The sequence below is a fragment of the Hemiscyllium ocellatum genome, chromosome 11 (assembly GCF_020745735.1).
Source record: "Hemiscyllium ocellatum isolate sHemOce1 chromosome 11, sHemOce1.pat.X.cur, whole genome shotgun sequence".
NCBI lineage: Eukaryota > Metazoa > Chordata > Chondrichthyes > Orectolobiformes > Hemiscylliidae > Hemiscyllium > Hemiscyllium ocellatum.
In genome coordinates, this window is record NC_083411.1 from 61,110,928 (window position 1) to 61,130,990 (window position 20,063).

General features: G+C 40.8%; 1 pseudogene; it reads right to left on the reverse strand.

Moving 5' to 3' along the window:
- Nucleotides 1-20,063, reverse strand: part of LOC132820027 (sodium- and chloride-dependent neutral and basic amino acid transporter B(0+)-like) — a 640,602-nt pseudogene that overhangs the window by 610,957 nt on the left and 9,582 nt on the right.

The following is a 20,063-nucleotide window of genomic DNA, read 5'->3' on the forward strand; positions in this document are numbered from 1 at the left end:
CGAAAGGTTTTGCAGTCGCGGTGGTGCCAGAATTTAAATGGTGCATTCGCAGTGCTACAGGAACACATGACATGGGAGACTTAGAAGACAACAGATGCCAGGAAATAATATATCAGGACGAAACCAAGTCAGACCCCTTTGAGGGCTTCCCAGAAGACGATTGGGACCAGTGTGTTAACGAAAAGCCTCATCCCGATGCACCTACAAGCGCCATGGGTGCTGTCCTCTTTCATGCTAAACACTGCATTACGCCTGCACTTAACGGGACATTTTGGTTATGCAATCACACAGCCTATGAATACCTACCCATTGAGTTTAAGGGCACTTGTGCGCTGATATATCACCTCCCAGCATTCCGGTTATTGAATTCAACCCCAGAAGTTAACAGCGAGTGGAAGAAGTGGCACGACCTTAATTCAAATTACAAACCTCATACTCGAGGCCAGAGAGACCTGTTCCACCAACAGTCATTTTGGAGCAGATTCTTTGGCGTCCTTCTGCCCAATTATGGGGTTATGCAAGCCCTGGACCAGATCCGCGATCTCAGCCACGAACTTGAGGCAATGGCCAGAGCTGCTGCGGATGCCCTGGGTCATTTGGCACACGAACAGGTTGCCATACGAATGGTGGTCTTACAGAATAGGATGGCTTTAGATTATCTCCTAGCAAGCCAAGGGGGAGCATGTGCAATTATTGGCCCTGAGTGCTGTACCTATATTGAGGATGAGAGCTCGGCTGTATATAATGACACTTCACTAATTAATGATGTTGCCACTAAGGCATATGATCTGGACCACACAGTCTCAGATGAGGCCTGTGCCTGGTGGAATCTACTGTGTCAGCTGCTGGGATGGCTAAAGTCTATTGGGTTGGACATTCTCTCCATTCTGGCCATCATTCTTGGCATCTGCATTTGTATCCGAATCGCTTGGGCCCTTATCAAAAGAAGCTGTCAGACTTGTCCCGCACGACGCTGACGTGAAAAAGAGTCAAGCCCGATATGGACACAGAAGGGAGGGTTGACATCTACACTTTTGGCTGATGACGGTTCAGATGTAGACACAGGCAGGGAGTTTGCCCGACTTCAACATATTAATATCTGAGTTTTATCATAAAATGATAAAAAGGGAGGAATGATAAGTTGAAGATAGAAACAGTGACCATATAGAAAATGGTGCCCGGCGTGTCGGGTAAAATGGTCAATGTTTGTGGGGCATTGGCTGTATTGACCGACATGCTGAGCGAGACACAAACTGCTAACACTGCAACGTGTAAGGTTCCCTGAAAGAAGTCCGAATAAACAAGCCCATAGTACACCCTCCAAGTCAAGGGGCAGTCACCAGAACAATGCTGATACCTGAATGTTTAACTTTAGAAGAATGTTGATGTCTAAATGTTTAACTTTCGAGCGATTCTGGTATCTGAATGTTTAACTTGAGAGCAGTACAAGAATGCTGATGTCTTAACTAAAGAAAATGTTGATAGCTTATCTTCAGAAAAATGCTAATGTCTTAACTTGAGGTAATGCTGGCGTCTGTATGTTGGAGTTAGAACATTCCTGATGTGTACGTTTACATTTAAGTATAACTTAATTAACATACTTTGTGATAACCCCATGACACGGGATTCTGCCTTGTGTGAGAAGTTATGTATAAATATGACAACGTTCCCAATTGAGAGCGAGAGACCACTGTCTAACATCTGGTGTGGGCTCGAGTGGATCTGCTCCCAAGCTTGTTTGTATACGTGTATACTGGCAATCTTGAATAAAGACAGTACTGTTGATTCTATTAATCAAGTGGTGGTTCTCTGTTCTTGGACAGGCGTTCACAAGAAGCCAGCAAGCTCGGGCTGAGCTTCCACAGGTCCAATACCATCCTGATTCTCTCAGTCTACCTGCATGTTAACATTCCCCATAACAACTGTAGTAACATCTTTACCACAGGTCAATTTCAGCTCCTGATTCAACTTACATCCGACATCCAGACTACTGTTTGGGGGCCTGTAGATGACTCCCAAGAGGGTCGTTTTACCCTTAGTATTTTGCAACTCTATCCACACTGACTCTACATCCCCTGACTCCAGGTCCCCCCGTGCAAGGGACTGAATATCGTCCCTTTCCAACAAGGCCACTCCACCCCCTCTGCCCGTCAGTCTGTCCTTACGATAGCACGTGTAGCCTTGAATATTCATTTCCCAGGCCCTGTCCACTTGAAGCCACGTCTCAGTTATCCCCACAATATCGTATCTGCCAATTTCCAAAAGAGCCTCAAGCTCATCCATCTTATTTCTAATGCTTCGTGCGTTCATATACAGCATTTTTAATTTGTTACTGCTCTCACCCTTCCCATCAACCACTATTCCACTCAACCTTACAGCATGATCCCTTTTTGAATTTTCTGCCTCATTGATACAGTTGTCTTTCTTGACTTCTCTTGTTCTAACTTTTCCTTCAACTTCCTTTTTGTACATCCAGTTTGTCCCCTCCCCCCCGCTACTTAGTTTAAATGTAGTGGTGTTGCAGTAGAAAACCTGCCTGCCAGAATGCTGATCCCTAACCTGTTAAGGTGCAAACCGTCTCTCTTGTAGAATTTATGTTTGCCACAAAATGTACCCCAGTGATTCAAGAACTTAAATCCTTGCTTCCTGCACCAGTTCCCCAACCACACATTCAAGTCCATTATCTCCCTGTTTCTGGCCTCACCAGCCCGAGGAACTGGAAGCAAACCAGAGATAACCACCTTGGACGTCCTGCTTTTCAGCCTTCTTCCTCGTTCTCCAAAGTCCCGCAGTAGTATGTGCCTCCTCTTCTTCCCGACATCATTTGTGCCGACATGTGCCACCACCTCTGGCTCTTCACCCTCGTCCTTGAGGATTTCCTGCACTCTGTCCGCGATGTCTTTCACCCTGGCACCAGGAAGACAACACACCATCTTTAAATCCCGTCTGCTGCCACAAAAACCCCGGTCAGTTCCTCTCACGATGGAGTCCCCTATTACCACGGCTCTATGCGATGTCCGACTCTTCCGCTTTGCCTCTGCGCCAACTTTTGATTGACAGACCTGGCCGCCTCGCGGACTGGCAGTGTCATCAGTCTCCACTGTTTCCAACAGCATCAACTTGTTCCTGACAGGTACTTCTCCCGGGGTCTCTTGCACCTGTCTCCTCTCTGCCTTCCTCATCGTCTGCTCTCTTCTGCTCTCTTCTGCTCTCTTCTGGCATGATTGGTGTAATAACCTCGCTGAAGGTCTTGTCCAGAAAGATCTCATTCCCTCGGATGAGCCTAAGGTCCTCAAGTTCTTTCATCAGCGCTGCAATATGCTCGGTCAATAGCTGAATGTGCACACACATTCCGCACATGTACGAGTCAGACACACCAGAGTCGTTGACCTCCCACATCAAGCACATAGCGCACTGAACCAGCTGGGCAGTCATGTCTTCACCCTTTTCAACTGTGGCGTAATCACTTCACTCAACCTCCTTTTCAAAGACCCCTGAGCTGAAGCCTCACTCTTCAATTAAAAACTTCCTTAGACCCTTGTTTTGTAGCAAGCCTGTGGACTCTTAATTTAGGTTCTTAACACACCCACTCTAATAGCAAATCACTTACCTTCCCGACCGACTTTGCGCTCCGCCTGAACTTCCGCCCAGCTCCCGCCGCTCTCTGCTGTGAAAAGAGAGAGTTGACGTTTTGAGCACAAGCTCTTCATTTCTGATTAAGGGCTTAAGCTCAAAACATCGACTCTACTGCTCCTCAGATGCTGTCTGACCAGCCGTGCTTTTCCAGCGCCACACTTTTTGACTCTAATCTCCAGCATCTGAAGTCCTCACTTTCTCATGTCGGCCTGACCAAGTAATAATTGAAGTTTCCTTCCGTAAAGGACATTAGTGAACCAAAGGGGTGTTTCTAACAATCAACAATGGATTCATTTGAATTCATTAGACTCTTAATTCCAGAGTCTATTGAATTCAAATTATACCATCTGCCGTGGCAGGATTCAAACCTGGATTCCCAAAACATTCCCTGGATCTCTGGATTAACAGTCTACCGATAATACCAGTAGGCCATTGTCTCCCCTAAGGCTAGGCTAAGCTAAGCATGTTTGCAGACAGTGAGGGAGAAAATTCTGATGCCGATGATCACGACATGATGCTGAGTTGCAGCATCTAACATCAAGGCAACTGAGTTACCAGTCAAGAGCAACTGAAAATAACACACTTCTCTTCAAATCGGTATACAATCACCAGGTCAGAATGAGTTGTCAAACCTCCAAAACGATTTATTGATGGTTGGATTATCAATCTTCTTAATTCACATTTTTATTGTTTGTTGGTAACCTCAGTCAATGCAGAAGTTGAACCTGTATTGTTGGTGCCCCTCTCCCTCCGCCCCCTCCCCCCCTTCCCCCCCCCCCAACATTGTAAATCAGCCATCCAGGAGAAAGTGAGGATTACAGATACTGGAAATCAGAGTCAAAACGTGTGGTGCTGGAATCATCTTCCTGTTAAAGAGCTTATGGTTGAAACATCAACTCTCCTGCTCCTCAGATGCTGCCTGACCGGCTGTGCTTTTCCAGCATCACTCTCTTTAAAACCAACCATCCAGCCAACTGAGCCAAAAGGAAACAGTGTGGTGGTGGTGGATAAGCAGGAATATCATAGGGGATAGTGGAGGAGCTGATCATCACAGGAGGAGACTGAAGAGAAACAGAAGGAACATCGGTGAAAAGGGAGAAGGCTAGGAGAGGTGGGGAGGGTATATAATGTAGAGGAGGAGGGTAGAGTGTGAACAAATCAAAGGAAACATTAACGGCTGCATCTTTCTCTTAACTGGCTCATACAGAGGGCTAGCAGAGAATGTGCACTATAATGGAAAGGGTTCAAGATCTCTTCCTGCACAACGCAATTATACCCAACAGAAACAGAAATTGAAGAATATGATTGCACAAGGCCTCATTTGAAGGCTTGGCAATGAAGGGAAGCTTTTGCTACAGATTAAAAGTGAATGAACAATTCCGTGTCTCAAACATAATTTCTCTCAGAGAGAAGCACTTGGGTGCACCAACAGTGACAATGGTGGTGGAGCTGGTGGGAAGCAGAGAGTATTCCACATACAGCCATGCAGGAGCATTCACAGGTACATGTATCTGGAAGTTAAGGGCATAGGGATCAGGCTGTTCTGCCACCTGAGGAATTCTAAAAGCAAAGGAATGTGGATGCTGGAAATCTGAAACAAGAACAAAATTTGCCAGAGAAACTCAGCAGGTCAGACAGCTTCTGTGCAGAGAAAGCAGAGTCAACATTTCAGCACCAGTGATCCTTCTTCAGAACTCATTGTTGCTAGGAAAAGATGGGATATACACTGAAGACAGGGATTGGGAGAACGGAGTGAACAACAGATGGAGCCCACACAAAGAGAGAACACTTGTTGGGCAGACAAAGGAATGGATACTGTTGAGCCTGGGCGAAAGAAAAGTTGCTTATGGGGACCATTAGTGAGTGAAAATGGGTTAGCTGCGATGAAAGGAGCCCAAGGTCATCTGGAAACTCTGGTCAGCATCCCATTTCCATTTGGGGTTCCTGCAGTTGTCAGGACTCGATATCAAGTTCAATATTTTTCAGGCCTGAGCACCTTCATCCATGTCATCCCTCCCACTGGGCCTGACCTTGTCAAAACAGTGTTGGGGCATACATAATGGTAAATTCATTGCTTTTGGATCCAATATTCTATCATAATAACAATCTAACTGTTTGAACATAGGACAGAAAACATTTCTTCTGGTATGCACTATCACAAATTTCCATATGTACCAGTTTAGTAAATGATTCATTTTAGGAACAAAACATTGAAAATGATTTGACATAAACCACTTTGATATTTGTTACAATCTGGGCTACTTCAGACACAATGAGAGGTGTACCAACGCCAAATTAGACAATGGCTGTTTGGCTGCACTTACAAAAAAATTACATAAGAAAACATCATCAATATCAATCCAGATGAATATTGGTCAACAGTAAGAAAAAAGACAATGAATGATTCACAACAGAGGGCATTTTGGAAAGTTATTATCAAAGTCCGGCCTGATGGGATACAAAACGTGCCAGATGTGCTCCAAGGGATTTAACCAGACAAGGATGAGCCAGGGACCCTCAAGAGGCATGCTTTTCAAACATAAACAGATGCTTGTAGCTGAAGCTCTTTAGTAAACTCTATTGCCTCATTATACCAGGGGCATATGGGCATAGGGTGAAAAAGGCCCCTGTACAGCTCACTGTATATTGCTCAGTTCACAACAGAAAAATCGAGAAGACTGTGAGGGTGTATCAGGCATGTCAAAGTCAGCCACCACATCAACAGAAAAAAAAATTCTCTACCCTCACAAGATTCCAATATATCTTTGGTTGAAGCTTGTAACAGATTTACTTACCATCCACGGTGACAATTTTCACCAAGTCACTGAGTAATATTCCAATTTTCCAACCACCAGACATTGGAAGGATTACTCAACTACACCCATGGTAATCACCATAAGTATAAAGTGCATTGTGTACCTGGAGAAAATATCTGAAATTGGATCATACTGCATTGATAAATATTTTATGGACCTAGGATACCTTGGATGTGTACTACATGGGGTCTAAATCATGTGACAGCCTCACCACATTATCCCAGACCCAATATTTTTGCTGAATGAAATGGTTCATACTATTCAGCCATCCATCATGAAATGAGCAACTGGACGCCATCTCCATATTGCCATGTCACACTTCATAACAATACGTCTAGGTATGGGCTTTCTATTACCAGCAACAATCACATTAAAAAGCAAGTCAGGACACATTTGCCAAGTCATGAAGAGTCCAATTTCCTGTAAATATGGGATAAACATCTTGAACATTCAGGCAGAATAAAAACAGCACTCATTTGACATCTGGGTGTGGAATTATCTAGTTTGTGAGAGTGGTAAAAGGTTTGAATCATACATCCCATCCAGGGAACATGGTCACCCACAGAAGTACTCAGAAAGTGCAGTGAGCCTTAAACCCAAGGAGTCACAATATCTAATGGAACAATGAGAAAGAGGAATAGAAAATAATTTGGGGAATTGTACAACATTCTAACATTGAGCATTCTGACTGTGCACAGAACACCACCAGAGGTAAACTCAGGGAATGAAAATGTTGAACGCAACCATGAAAATAATCTCCTCTTTAACAAAAGGAAAGTCACCAAAATATCAGTGAGCCAAGAACAGTCAGTTGATAAATCTAGATCACAGGACAGAAAGAAGATCATGAGATCTGGAAGGATTATTAAATTATTGATTCATTATACAACCACTTAAAGTCTTAAACAGTTCAATTCTAAAACTCCTAAGCACAGTGACCTATTTTTGGAGTGATAGTTCTCACAACCAGTCTGAGATATATTTATTTTCATTCATGTATGTTATAGGAATATAGTAATATCATTTTAAGAAGAACATGCTGATGAGCATATAACCTTGATATAATACATGTCACTGACAGCTATAGACTTGTTCAGTGTGCAGTACATATTGCGAAGGCAGAGCAGCTATGCTTCCCTGTAACAACTAACCGCGATAACGAATGTGTCTGCTGAGCAATTTTATGACATAATAAACTGAACCATGCTCCTGTTTCCCAGTCCTATTGTAAGAGTGGATTATCTGAGAATAAACTCAGAATCACAGCAAGATATCAATATGACATGATCACTGCACAACATTAAACAACTGCAAAAAGAAAGGACCAGAACACTAATGCCTTCTTTATTTTTTCATCCTGTGAATTTGATCACCTTTTACAGTTACTGAGTACATGTGAAAACAGCTGATATCACTGAAATACAACCTACCTGTGTCACACATAGAAGGCCAAGCAGATAAAATAACGAACAAACACCAGCTGTCAGAAGAAGGCGCTTTGATTGGACCAATGTAGGGAACTGGTCTTGCAGGGCTGTCATAACTGTTTCTAATGGAAGAAAATGTCAAATGAAGACATTAATTAATAACTTGCACAATGACAGGACAAAACACCACTGGACACACCAAAGCCCTGGAGTAAAAGGTTTCTGCATCCATTTTTCTGGCTCTGAGATATGTATTTTTCCCCCAGTTGTATTTTTCCTGTTGCTCTGATGCAGAGGAAAACTGCATCATCGTTATCCTCAAATATCACGTAGGGTGTTTCAACATGAGTGAGTTTCAACATGAGTGAGTTTCAACATGAGTGAATAAGTTTGCTGACCATCCTGCCCCCTGTAAGGCAGGTAAATAAAAATCCCCATCTCTTGAACAGCAAGATCTGTCTCAACGAAAAGATAAATTCTAGGCATGAGAGCAAAGAAAAGATATAGAACATTAACATCTGAGATTGAAAATCACCACAATAGCTATTGGGCAGAGGAACATAGTAATTAGGAGCGAGTGGACAATTCAGCCCTTCAAACTCACTCTACCATTTGTCACATTCATGGCTGTTCTTATTGTGGTCGCAATTCCTGCCTGTTTCCCACAGCCCTTTGTCCCATTTTTCATCAAAACATATCTATTTCTTTCTTGAATTTGTTGATTGATTCTGCCTCTTCTGCACTCTGGGGCAGTGAGATCCACAGATTCACAACCCTGTCAGAGAAATAGTTTCTCCTCACCCCAGTTTTGAACCTACTTCCTCTCAGGCTATATCTATGACCTCTTGTTCAAGACTGTCCGACAAGGAGGAATATCTGTTCCACATCTACCTTATCAATCCCCTTGAGCATTTTATGTGTGTCAATCAGATCATTCCTCATTCTTCTGATCTCCAGCGAGTACAAGTCCAACGTATTCAATTGTTCCTCATATGACAGCCCTTTCATCCCTTGAATCAACCTGGAGAACCTCCTTGGAACTGCTTTTAATGCCACCACATCCTTCCTCGAGTAAAGAAACCAGAACTGGATACAATACTCCAAGTATGTTCTCAACATCATCTCATACAATTGTGACAACATTACTTTTATAAACCAGTTCTTTTGCAATAAATGCCAAGATTCCACTTGCCTTTCTTATTAGATGCAGCCCCTACATCCCCACTTTCTGTGATTCATACACAAGGACACCCAGATCCCTCTACACTGAGGCACTTTGAATCTGCTTCTGATTTAATTAATAATTTGCTCTTTCATTATTCTTGCCAAAATATGTAACCTCGTACCTATCCACGTTAAATTCCATCTGCCAGATTCTAGTTCATTCTCTAGCTGTGAATTTTGTTTTGTTACATTCTGTCCCTCCTGGCAGCTCATTGATATAGATTGTCAACAATTGATGTCAGAGGATTGAACCCTGTGCTACCCCAATAGTTACAGTTCGCCAGAAGGACCCATTTATCCCGCCCCTCTGCTTTCTGTCAGTCAACTAATCCTCTATCCGAACCAATACTCTACCCCCAAACACCCTCCGGTCTAACCTTTTGTATCAGTCTTAATGCAGCACCTTATCAATGTCTTCTGGAGATCGAGATATAACACATCCACTGTGTCCCCATTATCCAACTTGATAGTTACATCCTCAAGAATTCCAACAATTTTGTCAAGTTCAACTTGTCCTGTATGAAACCATGCTGCCACTGGGGAATTGAGCTTTGTTGTTCCAAGTGGTCAGTTCTCTCCCTTATTATTGACTCCAGCAACTTCCTCACGACCGAGGTCAAACTAATTGATCTACAATTTTCCATGATTTGCCTATTTCTTTTTTCAAATACAGGCTTCACATTAAAGTGTTTCCAAATCACTGGCACCTTTCCAGAATCGAGGAAATTTTGGAATGTAGTAACTAATATATCCACTATCTCTGCTGCCTTAGGGTGCAGGCCATCAGGTCCTGGGGACTAATCTGCCTTTAATCCCATCAGTTTACTTAATACCTTTTCCCTAGTAATTTCACCAAGTTCCTCTATAGTAACTGCAGATTTTGGGAAGAAATTATAATCTTCCACTGCAAAAAGACACAAAATACTGGTTTAGTGCCTCTGCCATTTCTGAGTTTCCCATAATTACCTCACCATTTCCACCCTCTAAAGGGCCACCATTTACTTTCACTACTCTCTTCCTTTTTATATACTTATAGAAGCTTTTGGTGTCAGAGCTTATGGTTTTTGCTAGTTTCCTTTTATTGATCTCCTGATTCTCCAGAGTGTCTCAAACATTTGCAGTATGATATGCCCTAGTTTTTGTCTTTATGTTATCCTCGACCTCCTTGTTAAGCCATGGATTATCTTTTACCTTTCTATAATTCCTTTTCCTCTCAGGAATATACTTTAATTGACAGATATTTAGTAACTCATTGAGCATTTGCCACCATTTTTCAAATGTCCTGCTCCTTTAATATTTTTCCTCAGTCCCCCAGGGCCAACTGCTTTCTCAGGCCTGTATAATGACTTTTGGCCAACATTAAAACTCCTGTATACGACTCTGTCTTCACTCTTGCCATCTGAATTTGAAACTATAGAAGGTTGTGATCACGCCTTCCAAGATGATCCTTAACTACATGATCATTTACCAATCCTTCCTCATTACACAATACCAAATGTGAAGTAGCCAGTTGATTTCATGACACGTTGCCATCAGAAATAATCCCTCAGACACTCTATGAATCTTCCTTCAATACTACCCTTGCCAAGTTGATGAATCCAATCAATATCTATGTACAAATCACCCATAATTTCTGTTGTGGCTGGCTCATAAGCCCTCATTACTGCCTCATTTATACTAAGCCCTACTTTGGAAGTACTGTTTGAGAGTCTGTAAATTATTCCTACCAAGGGGTTTCTTCCCTTGCCTTTTATTTCCACTCAGATTGATTCAACATCTTGGTTCGTAGTGCCAATATCTTTTCTTAATGCACCTTGATATCTCCCTTAACCAATAAAACAGCTCCACCTCCTATTCCTACTTGCCTATCCCTTTGGAATACTCATTACCCTAGGACATTTCACTCCCAGTACTGATCTTCCTGCAACCACATTTCAATAATCTTCACCAGGTGGTGTGACTGGTCTCTATTTGTGTTGTCAGCTCATCAACTTAACTCTGAATGCTGCATGCGTTTGCTAATAAGTTCTACTGGTTTGTCTTTCTCTTTTAATATTTGCTCATACACTCTCCATCCTCACTTACTAATTCCTAATAACACTGAACCTCATCTCTCTCATTTACTCCAACTCACATTTTGATCTTCTATGATGCCTTCCCTCACCATCGCTGTTAGTGCAAATTGTATTGTGAAATCATTTGGATGCCGATGCAACTTTTCCCCAATTTTTATTTTGATGCAGGTGCTAATCATTTAAGACAAATAGCTGCATTCTTCTTTCAGACAATGAGGGAACAATTGCTACAAAGAAATGTTGTGCGTTTGTCCACTAACATCACCCACAGCACTTTTTTGCCCAACACTGTCATAATTTCTTCAAAAGAAATGATTTTTTTTATGTGATGCAATGCCATTTTTACCTAAACCTGCAAACTGTGTGTCAACTCCCAGAGTGAGCAGCATGAAGAAAAATGAAACAGACCATAATGGTGCCCACGGTAACTGTGCAAGGGCCTCTGGGTAGGCAATGAAGACCAAACCGAAACCTGAACAGTCAATAGAATTGAAATGACACAATGAACGTTGCTATTAACTTGTTGTTGACATTCATTTCATTTCATTTATTACAGTTGCCAATATTAGCCACCATTTGCAAAACTATTCATGTCACCAAAGTTGTGCGGATATGTGTTTACAATAAAAAACATTAGTTATTATATATTTGTAATATTAATCACTTTCAATTCAGAAATTATAATATTTAGAAGCAGTGAACACTGAGTTCAGAGTGACATTTGCAATCTAAGCAAAAAAAGAATCTCTCTGATATATTGGTGAAACTGGCATTTTAAAGCAGGGAATAATGTTGGAGAGTAGGGAATGGGGAGAAATAATTGAACGGATAATTTAGAGTGTTTATTAAATGGTTGGGGATCGTAAAGTGTAGTTGTACAAAGAGACCTCAGTCTCCTTGGTGCTAAGTCACTGAGGGTTAACATGTGTGTGCAGCAAGCTATTAGGAAGCCTCATGGAATGTCATCCTTTATTGCAAGAGGATTTGAGTACAGGGATAGTGAAGTCTTGTTTCAGTTGTATAGCAGCTTGGTTAGGCCACACCTGGAAACTGTGCACAGTTTGGTCACTTTTTCTCAAGAAAAATGTCATTGCATAGAGGGAGTGCAACAAATGTTCAGCAGACTTGCTCCTGGAATGGTAGAACTGTCCTATGAAGAAAGATTGGGAAAACTGGGCCTCATTCTCGAGAGTTTCGTAGAATGAGAGGCAATTGCATTGAAACTTACAACGTAGTTAAAGAGAACAACAGAGTAGCTGCAGGTAAGATATTTCCTCTGTCTGCAGAATCTAAAACCAGCGGCCATAATTTAAAACTAAGGGGGATGCCACTGAGGGCCAAGCTGACAAGAAATTAGTTTATTCAGAGTGTTGTGAAACATTGGAATTGTCCAGCACAGCGGGCTGTGGAGGTCAAGATTTGAGTAGATTTAAGATTGAGATTATTATATTTCTGATTCTCAGTGGTGTACAAGGTCAGGGAATGGAATGAGTAAAAAACATTGAAATGTTTGATCCTTCATTATTACATGGAGTAGTGAGGCAAACTACTCAGACTGAGTGGCCTACCTCTGTTCCTATGTTCCTGCCTCCATTCAGGCTGTCAAACCACTCAGTGCTCAGACTACTGGAGTAATCAGAATGTGTGAACTGTGTTTTATTGTAACTTTACCTGGTCATTAATTACTTATCACAGCATCATCAACCGATACAAGTGGCTTAGCACAGAACATTTCCATGTCTCTTGCTCTTTATATTAAACATTTTTAAAAATGTACTACTGTCAAATTGAATAATTGAGCACATAATATGATCAGTAACTAATCGTCAATAAATAAAAACTGTCTCTGATTCACCTAAAAGCACAATATTATGGAATTCATTCAAAATTTTCTTCTTAAATATAAAATGTGGCTCATATGAAATGTAATTCTAAGGTAAATAACAAATCTTACAGTGAATTATAATGTTAACTGAGTGCTTTTAAGATTTACTATTCTGTGATAATTTCAAAAGCTCACTTTTAAGAGCTAGGGTTCAACCCTGGGCATACCATTGCATTATTCAGCTCCAATCCCTGTCCAGTATAAACCAAACATCATGGCAATGTGTCTTCAGAGCCTGGTTATCAGTTTGGAACTGAGGATTGATTATTGTGTCTGGACACTGGAATCACTGGAATGTTGGGTTGAATCACTTCAGAGAGAACATTAAAGCTGTCTGACCCTTGACAATTTTAACAGCTCTAGTTTACCTGACTGGGCAACCTCTGAAACGGGCTTATCTTGTATGTGAGCCATGTGTCCCAGGATGGAGAAGATGACAAATCCAGCAAACACACTCGTAGCACAATTAACAACACAGACAATGATGGTATCTCTGTAGCAGTTATTGTGGAACTTGTTGTAAGACGACAATGCTACTAAAGTGCCCCAACCCACTGAGATAGAAAAGAAAATTTGAGTCGCAGCATCTTTCCAGACCTGGTAAATACAAAATAGAATAGATGTCTGGAGGGAAATGAAACACAAACATGTACAACAGATTAACAACATTAATTGTGAAGAAAATGAGAACTCGTGTGGTTAATCCATGGTGAACTGAGCAAAGTAGCTCCCTCTGGTCAACAGTAACTCTTCTTAAACAGAACAGTCATCACTACTGTCGATTATTTACAGTTAAATTTCCTCTGGGATATCTGACACAGGTCTTTCTGGTATAATGAACGTTTCATTAACACAAATTACCTGTACCGTGATTGACGATTGGGGACGCTTTTCTAAAGTGCAAACATTCAAAAAGTATGTTGGCTAGAACATGATTACATCGGCAACACTGTAAGTTGCTCCTTGTATTGGGTGATTCTTGCATAGCGCAGGGTCACACGGAACGTGACTATTGCACTATCGAAGACGTGACTGTATACTCTTTCACCAGCCATGGTTTTCAGTGACTGACTCACTTGCAGTATTGTACTGACCATAGTTAATTCCATTCTTTTCGTGAAAGTAACAACAAAGAACACCTTTTACCATAAATAATGATCACTTTCATATTGTAATAATATCACAGTAGCTTAATATCAACAGGAACCAGTAAAATTACACTGTAATTTCTAGGATTATGTAAACAATGGTTAAATGATTTAAATGGAAATCAAAATCCAATTCCTGTCAGAAAAATTAAGCAATAAAAAGTGTTCACCATTGTCTATTCACAAAGACTGCTGTATCTTTGGACTGAATACAAAATTCCAGCCATCATTATCCAGTATGCATGAGGACACTGTCAGCTTCACAAATGTGGCATTGCCTAGTCTGCCTATTTGCATTCACTGGGCTCCATGATGTTTCTGTCCTTATGCTGTTAACTGAATCACCTCGGAGATTTGTTTCAAGAAACATGACATTGAAATAGCCTTTTAATGACATGCCAAGCATTTACTTACTGCCAGTCACAATTTCTGGCACTTAAACTATCTACTGGAAGAATGGAATCACAGCTTGGAAGTCACCCACTCAAACTTACACTTCCTTTTCTGTCTCAGTCCTTGCATTGTTATATTCCAAGTACGATAATCTGACTGGTTCAAGATATAATCAGTTGCTTTCCAATGTTCACTCCAATGTAGATTTCAGATATAGACAATGTTCTTTCATTTCCATCTCCCACTTCCAGGTACTTGCAGCACCAAATATCATTGACATAGAATGGATAAGGACAAGGCTCATCAAGAGTGGCTCTTTCTATTGCCCTGATACAGCAAAATGTGGGTCAGTATTTGCTTTGTAGGTCAATGAGGTATTTCACCTGAAACTCCTAAATCATTTCCAAGATTTCAGAAAGGAGGAGGCATGAAGGAAGAATTCTATTGCATCCCAATCCCTATCATAATTCCTCATCAATTTCGATCCTCTCGTCCATCATAGCTGATGCCCTGACCTTCTTTCCTGTTAATGGCAGGATGATATAGACCTTAAACTGACTCTTTGAATTCATCACAAGCTTTGTTAAAAATTTCCAAGAATTGAATTAAGGACTCAAAAGCAATACATTGATTTTAAATCAATGATGAAAGTGAGGACTGCAGATGCTGCAGATCAGAGCTGAAAATGTGTTGCTGGAAAAGTGCAGCAGGTCAGGCAGCATCCAACGAGCAGGAGAATCGACGATTCGGGCATGAGCCCTTCTTCAGGAACGTCAATTCTCCTGCTCCTTGGATGCTGCCTGACCTGCTGCGCTTTTTCAGCAACACATTTTCAGTTTAAATCAATGATGACAAGCTAACAAAGTACATGTGCTGAGGCACGAATCGATTCAACGAAAAATACTAATGAGACTCAATCATTCATATTGCTGTATTTACCTCAGCATCAGCCAGTCTGGAGAAGTCTGACTGGCTTCCGATGTAGAATTCAATTCCTTTAGAAGCTCCCTCCAGGGTAACCCCTCGGATCAGGAGTATGGTCAGGACCACGTAAGGGAATGTCGCAGTGAAATAAACCACCTGAGCATGGAGAGCACCTTGTTAGATTTTCCTGTATTACTGGTACAACAGAAGAAAATAAAATCTTGAAGCAGTACAAGGCCATGTGGCCCCACCATGCAATAAGATTCTGCCTGATCACCCTGACACTTGCCCTCTCCAGAACCTTTGACTCTCTTGTACATCAATAATTTGTCAAACTCTGCCTTGAATATATTCAATGAACTGACCTCTACTGCTTTCGGAGGAAGAGTATTTGAAAGATTAAAAATTCCACTTCATCTCTACCTCATTTGGAGAACCTTATTTTGTAACTGTGCTCCCTGTTCGAGATTCTCTGAGAAGGTCAAGCTTTCTAAGACCATTCGAAATCTTTGAAGATCATTTCTCGGTCTCCTAAATTCCTGTGAGTACAGGCTCAAACTTATATTTTCAAAAGAATTAATACAAAGACGTTCACTGAACTTTCTCCAATACAAATATACCCCCTAACTAAGGAGACCAAAACAGTAGCTGCTGTACCTTTGTAGCAAGTTTTGCCTACTTTTATACATCATTCACCTTGGAATAAAGACAATATTATCCAACCAAATGGCAAATTAAATGGATTCTCATCAATGCATCGAAGGGAACAGATGACAAACTGAAGAGGAATAGTAACATGGAAGATGTACGCAAGGATTGCGTTTTCATCTAGTTCACAGGGTTTGCATGTTGAGACTTTGTTTTGTGATACCTTGTTATAATGTGCTTATTTAAACACTGCTAAACCTATAGACATGAGGATCTCAAATTTGAATTTAGGCAACAAAATATGAAGATTTTTATTACAACAAAATGGTTTCTTGATTTAAAAGAATACTATAAAATGGCCTGTGAATCATACTGCTGAACATACTGCTGATTTGCAGAATTAACTTGCAGTTGAAAGATGAGGACAATAGAGTTTTCATAAGATAAACACTGATACATTAATTGACCATTTGAACAAACGTTGAACTAATACATGGCTTGACAATTTACGTAAATTAGATATCCTTTTTAAAGGAAATACCATTGGATTAGCCTGTCTTCAATCATATCACCATATTACAATTGATTGGACATTTTTTTGTAGTTAAGAACCCTTTCCCAGAAAATATCATTAGATTAATTCGCTGTAAATCATATGTGATTGGTCTTTCTTGTAATTAAGACTGTACGATTTCTTTAAAAACATGTAAATAATGTGTAATTTTCAAATGTAATTGCGCAACTTTTCCCCAGAACACAGAAGCTTCAATCTCTGTGTTGCTGGATAGAATTGCATCAAGGTACCTTAACTGAATAAACTAATGACCCTTGTTTTTTGAATCGACCGCATTTGTCGATTCCTTTGACTGATCTCGAACCCTTCTTAAGGGGACACAGGTCTTCAGACATAATAACAGAAATTACACAATGAAAAGAATCAGTTAAAGGTAATTCTTACCCAAGAAGCTCACCTCCTCACTGGGTAGGTACATAAAAGACACAGCAAGTTGTTCCTGACGTCAAGTTGGACCTTATGAGATTTCTCACCTGATTCTGCATTAAATCTCACCTTAGCACAGGCTGCTCATGTCACTAACAGATTCCACCCACAGTAACTGCTACACAGCTGTTACAACATATTCCTTCAACATTAATAACTACTAAAGGCACATTACACTGGAATGTCACATGTTGTGATTCTTCTAACAGCCTTAAAATTACATTTGCTCTTTGGTTTGGAACCTATCCAACAATACAACGGGGATGAAGGTCAGAGCTTTATTAGTTAACCTCTGTTGTCCTCCAACCTATCACAGAATCTTCCTTTTATTGACCGAACCATATTCCCCATGTCCATTGTCTTAAGAAACCTCTTAAACTGCTATTTATTTCTCTCGGTCAGATGAAAGTCCATGGAAGTGAAAGATTAGCTCGGTTTGTCTTGACAGGTGCTTCACAAGCTGTTGAGCATTACCAGCATTTTATTGTTTTTACCTAATGATTGTTCCTCAGGTCTCAGTCCCATCCTCATGTCCAGACAAATCTCATTTCACTCAAATAAAACTCTGATCCTATCCTTCCCCATCACCGCCACCACACCCCCCTCCCCCACTCCCTCCCAACCCCCAATCCTTCCTCAGCCTTCCACAGCAATTGGAAATTCACCCAGAATTCCAGTGTCAGTGAGCGAACCCTTAGAATGAGGGACACATTGCAGGGATTTGGGGAAGTTGCTGTTCTTTCCCTCAGGAGAACGTTCTTCAGATCTCCCTCAGGCCTGAAGTGTTGATGAATTATGAATCTCCCATTTCCCACAGAGACACTGTTAACATCACCTGGGAGATAAACCAGACACTTCACAAATTATTTATCGTTTCTAGCTTTACTGTTACTTTGTCACGAGTTTTAACTCTATTTATCACCAATCATTTACCTTTCCTGAAGATTTGATTCCTTTTGATAATGCTGCCCCAACTATTAGCCAGGCAAGAAGCAGACAGAGGGCTAAATACCAGACTACCTCCCCAGTCTCATCCATTGAACTGGAACGGCGTAAAACTGCTTTACTACAGAAAATAAGAACAAAAACATGACACTCTGCATTACACACAGATGTTTTTAGACATAGTGCATCAATGTATTTAACAAACAGAGTTGTGTAATATCTAAATTAATTTTTGATTTATAGAAGCTTTGATTCTTGCACTCAGAAATAAATGTGAAGTTTGATATTCTGTATGACATTTTTTTCCTCGTGTGTATTGATATTTTTCAATGTAAAGCTTTGTTCAAACAAGTTGATGAGATTCCCTGCAGCTGAAAATGTGTTGCTGGTTAAAGCACAGCAGGTCAGGCAGCATCCATGGAACAGGATGCTGCCTGACCTGCTGTGCTTTAACCAGCAACACATTTTCTGCTGTGATCTCCAGCATCTGCAGACCTCACTTTTTACTTGGAGATTCCCTGCAGAGCTGTTTCTGACAATGTTTCACTGACTGCTTCACAATGCACTGTGAAACCTATCTGGTTTAGTCACTATGTCTTCCAATGAATTCAGCTCCTTCATCTTCCTACACATGGTATCTACCTCCAGACAGTTAATCTAAATCCAGTCCCAGGACTGTGTGTTAAAATAATAACTTATTACAATTAAAAGCAGAGAAATGAACATCAGTCACACATGATTCTAACCATTTCATGTTTAAGAATTCTGGTCATGAATATTATCCTTGAAGAGCAATAAAACAAAGAAAAGTGTTTTGCTTTATAAATATTGTCAAAGTTACAATGCTTAGAAACCAGAGGAATATTAAATAGTAAAAGTTTCCTTCCCATGATGCCATTTTGTAACAAGTGTGCAATGTAAATAATACCTCAATCAAAATGAAACAACTTCTCTCTCATTAAACACATATAAACAAACTAACCAACCCAAGTGGAGTTACTGGCCCAATAGGTTATTGGTGCAGCTATCTGCAGCAAGGTACTTACTCCCAGTATTGCTCACTCGGGCCCTGGTGAGGATTGGAGATTTCTGATCCATTTGGACAAGATCCATTGTTTTCCTGCAGCTGTGTTATATTAACGATTTCAAAATATCCATCAGTCAGCGTGAGATTGCAGAGAGTCTCTGGAAAATATGTTTCAGTATTATACATTCCATTTCAATATAACCAGGGTCACTGTTTCACTCTGACTGAATTAGTTAATCCTTTTGATTACATGGGTAAGGTTATGCATAGATCAGAACACAGAGGTACAGTCCGTGCACTCACTCTCAGCACAGTCCTGCTCTGGTGCTCAATCTGCTTAATCTCTTGTTGGATAAAAGTCTGCATAAAAGTAATTAGAAAACCAAATTAAAATGGTATTGTATATAAAAAGTTACTTCAAAAGTATTCAGTAGTAGTTATTGGAGAAGACTTTAAGGATTATAATGGGCTGGATTATCCAGGGAAGGAGAGTCTCACATACCTTGCTACACCACTCCTTGTTTTACAAAATGAATGAATGGAGCTCCACAGTTCTGAGCGGTAGATTCAACTCAGGGCTCTCTCAGAAATGGGGAGCCACATTTTCAATCTGACAGTGCTTTCACAGCACAGAGCCTGCCAGGGGAAAACAAAACCCCTTTTCACAACTGCTGTCTTCTCACATTTTAATGTTCCTGACAGCTGCTGTCAAACAGGAAGTTCATAACATAAATGTGTGTTAGGGTGCAGGGAAGGGAAGGTGCTAAACTGATAGGAAAAGGGTGCCAGCTAAATAGGGTGCATGTAGGTAGGGTGCAGATATGCAAATCGAGAACTATGTAAAATTCCATGTGGATAGGAGCAGGGTGACAGGTTGCCAGGTGGATAAGGTGCCAGCTGAGGAGGTGTAGGGTG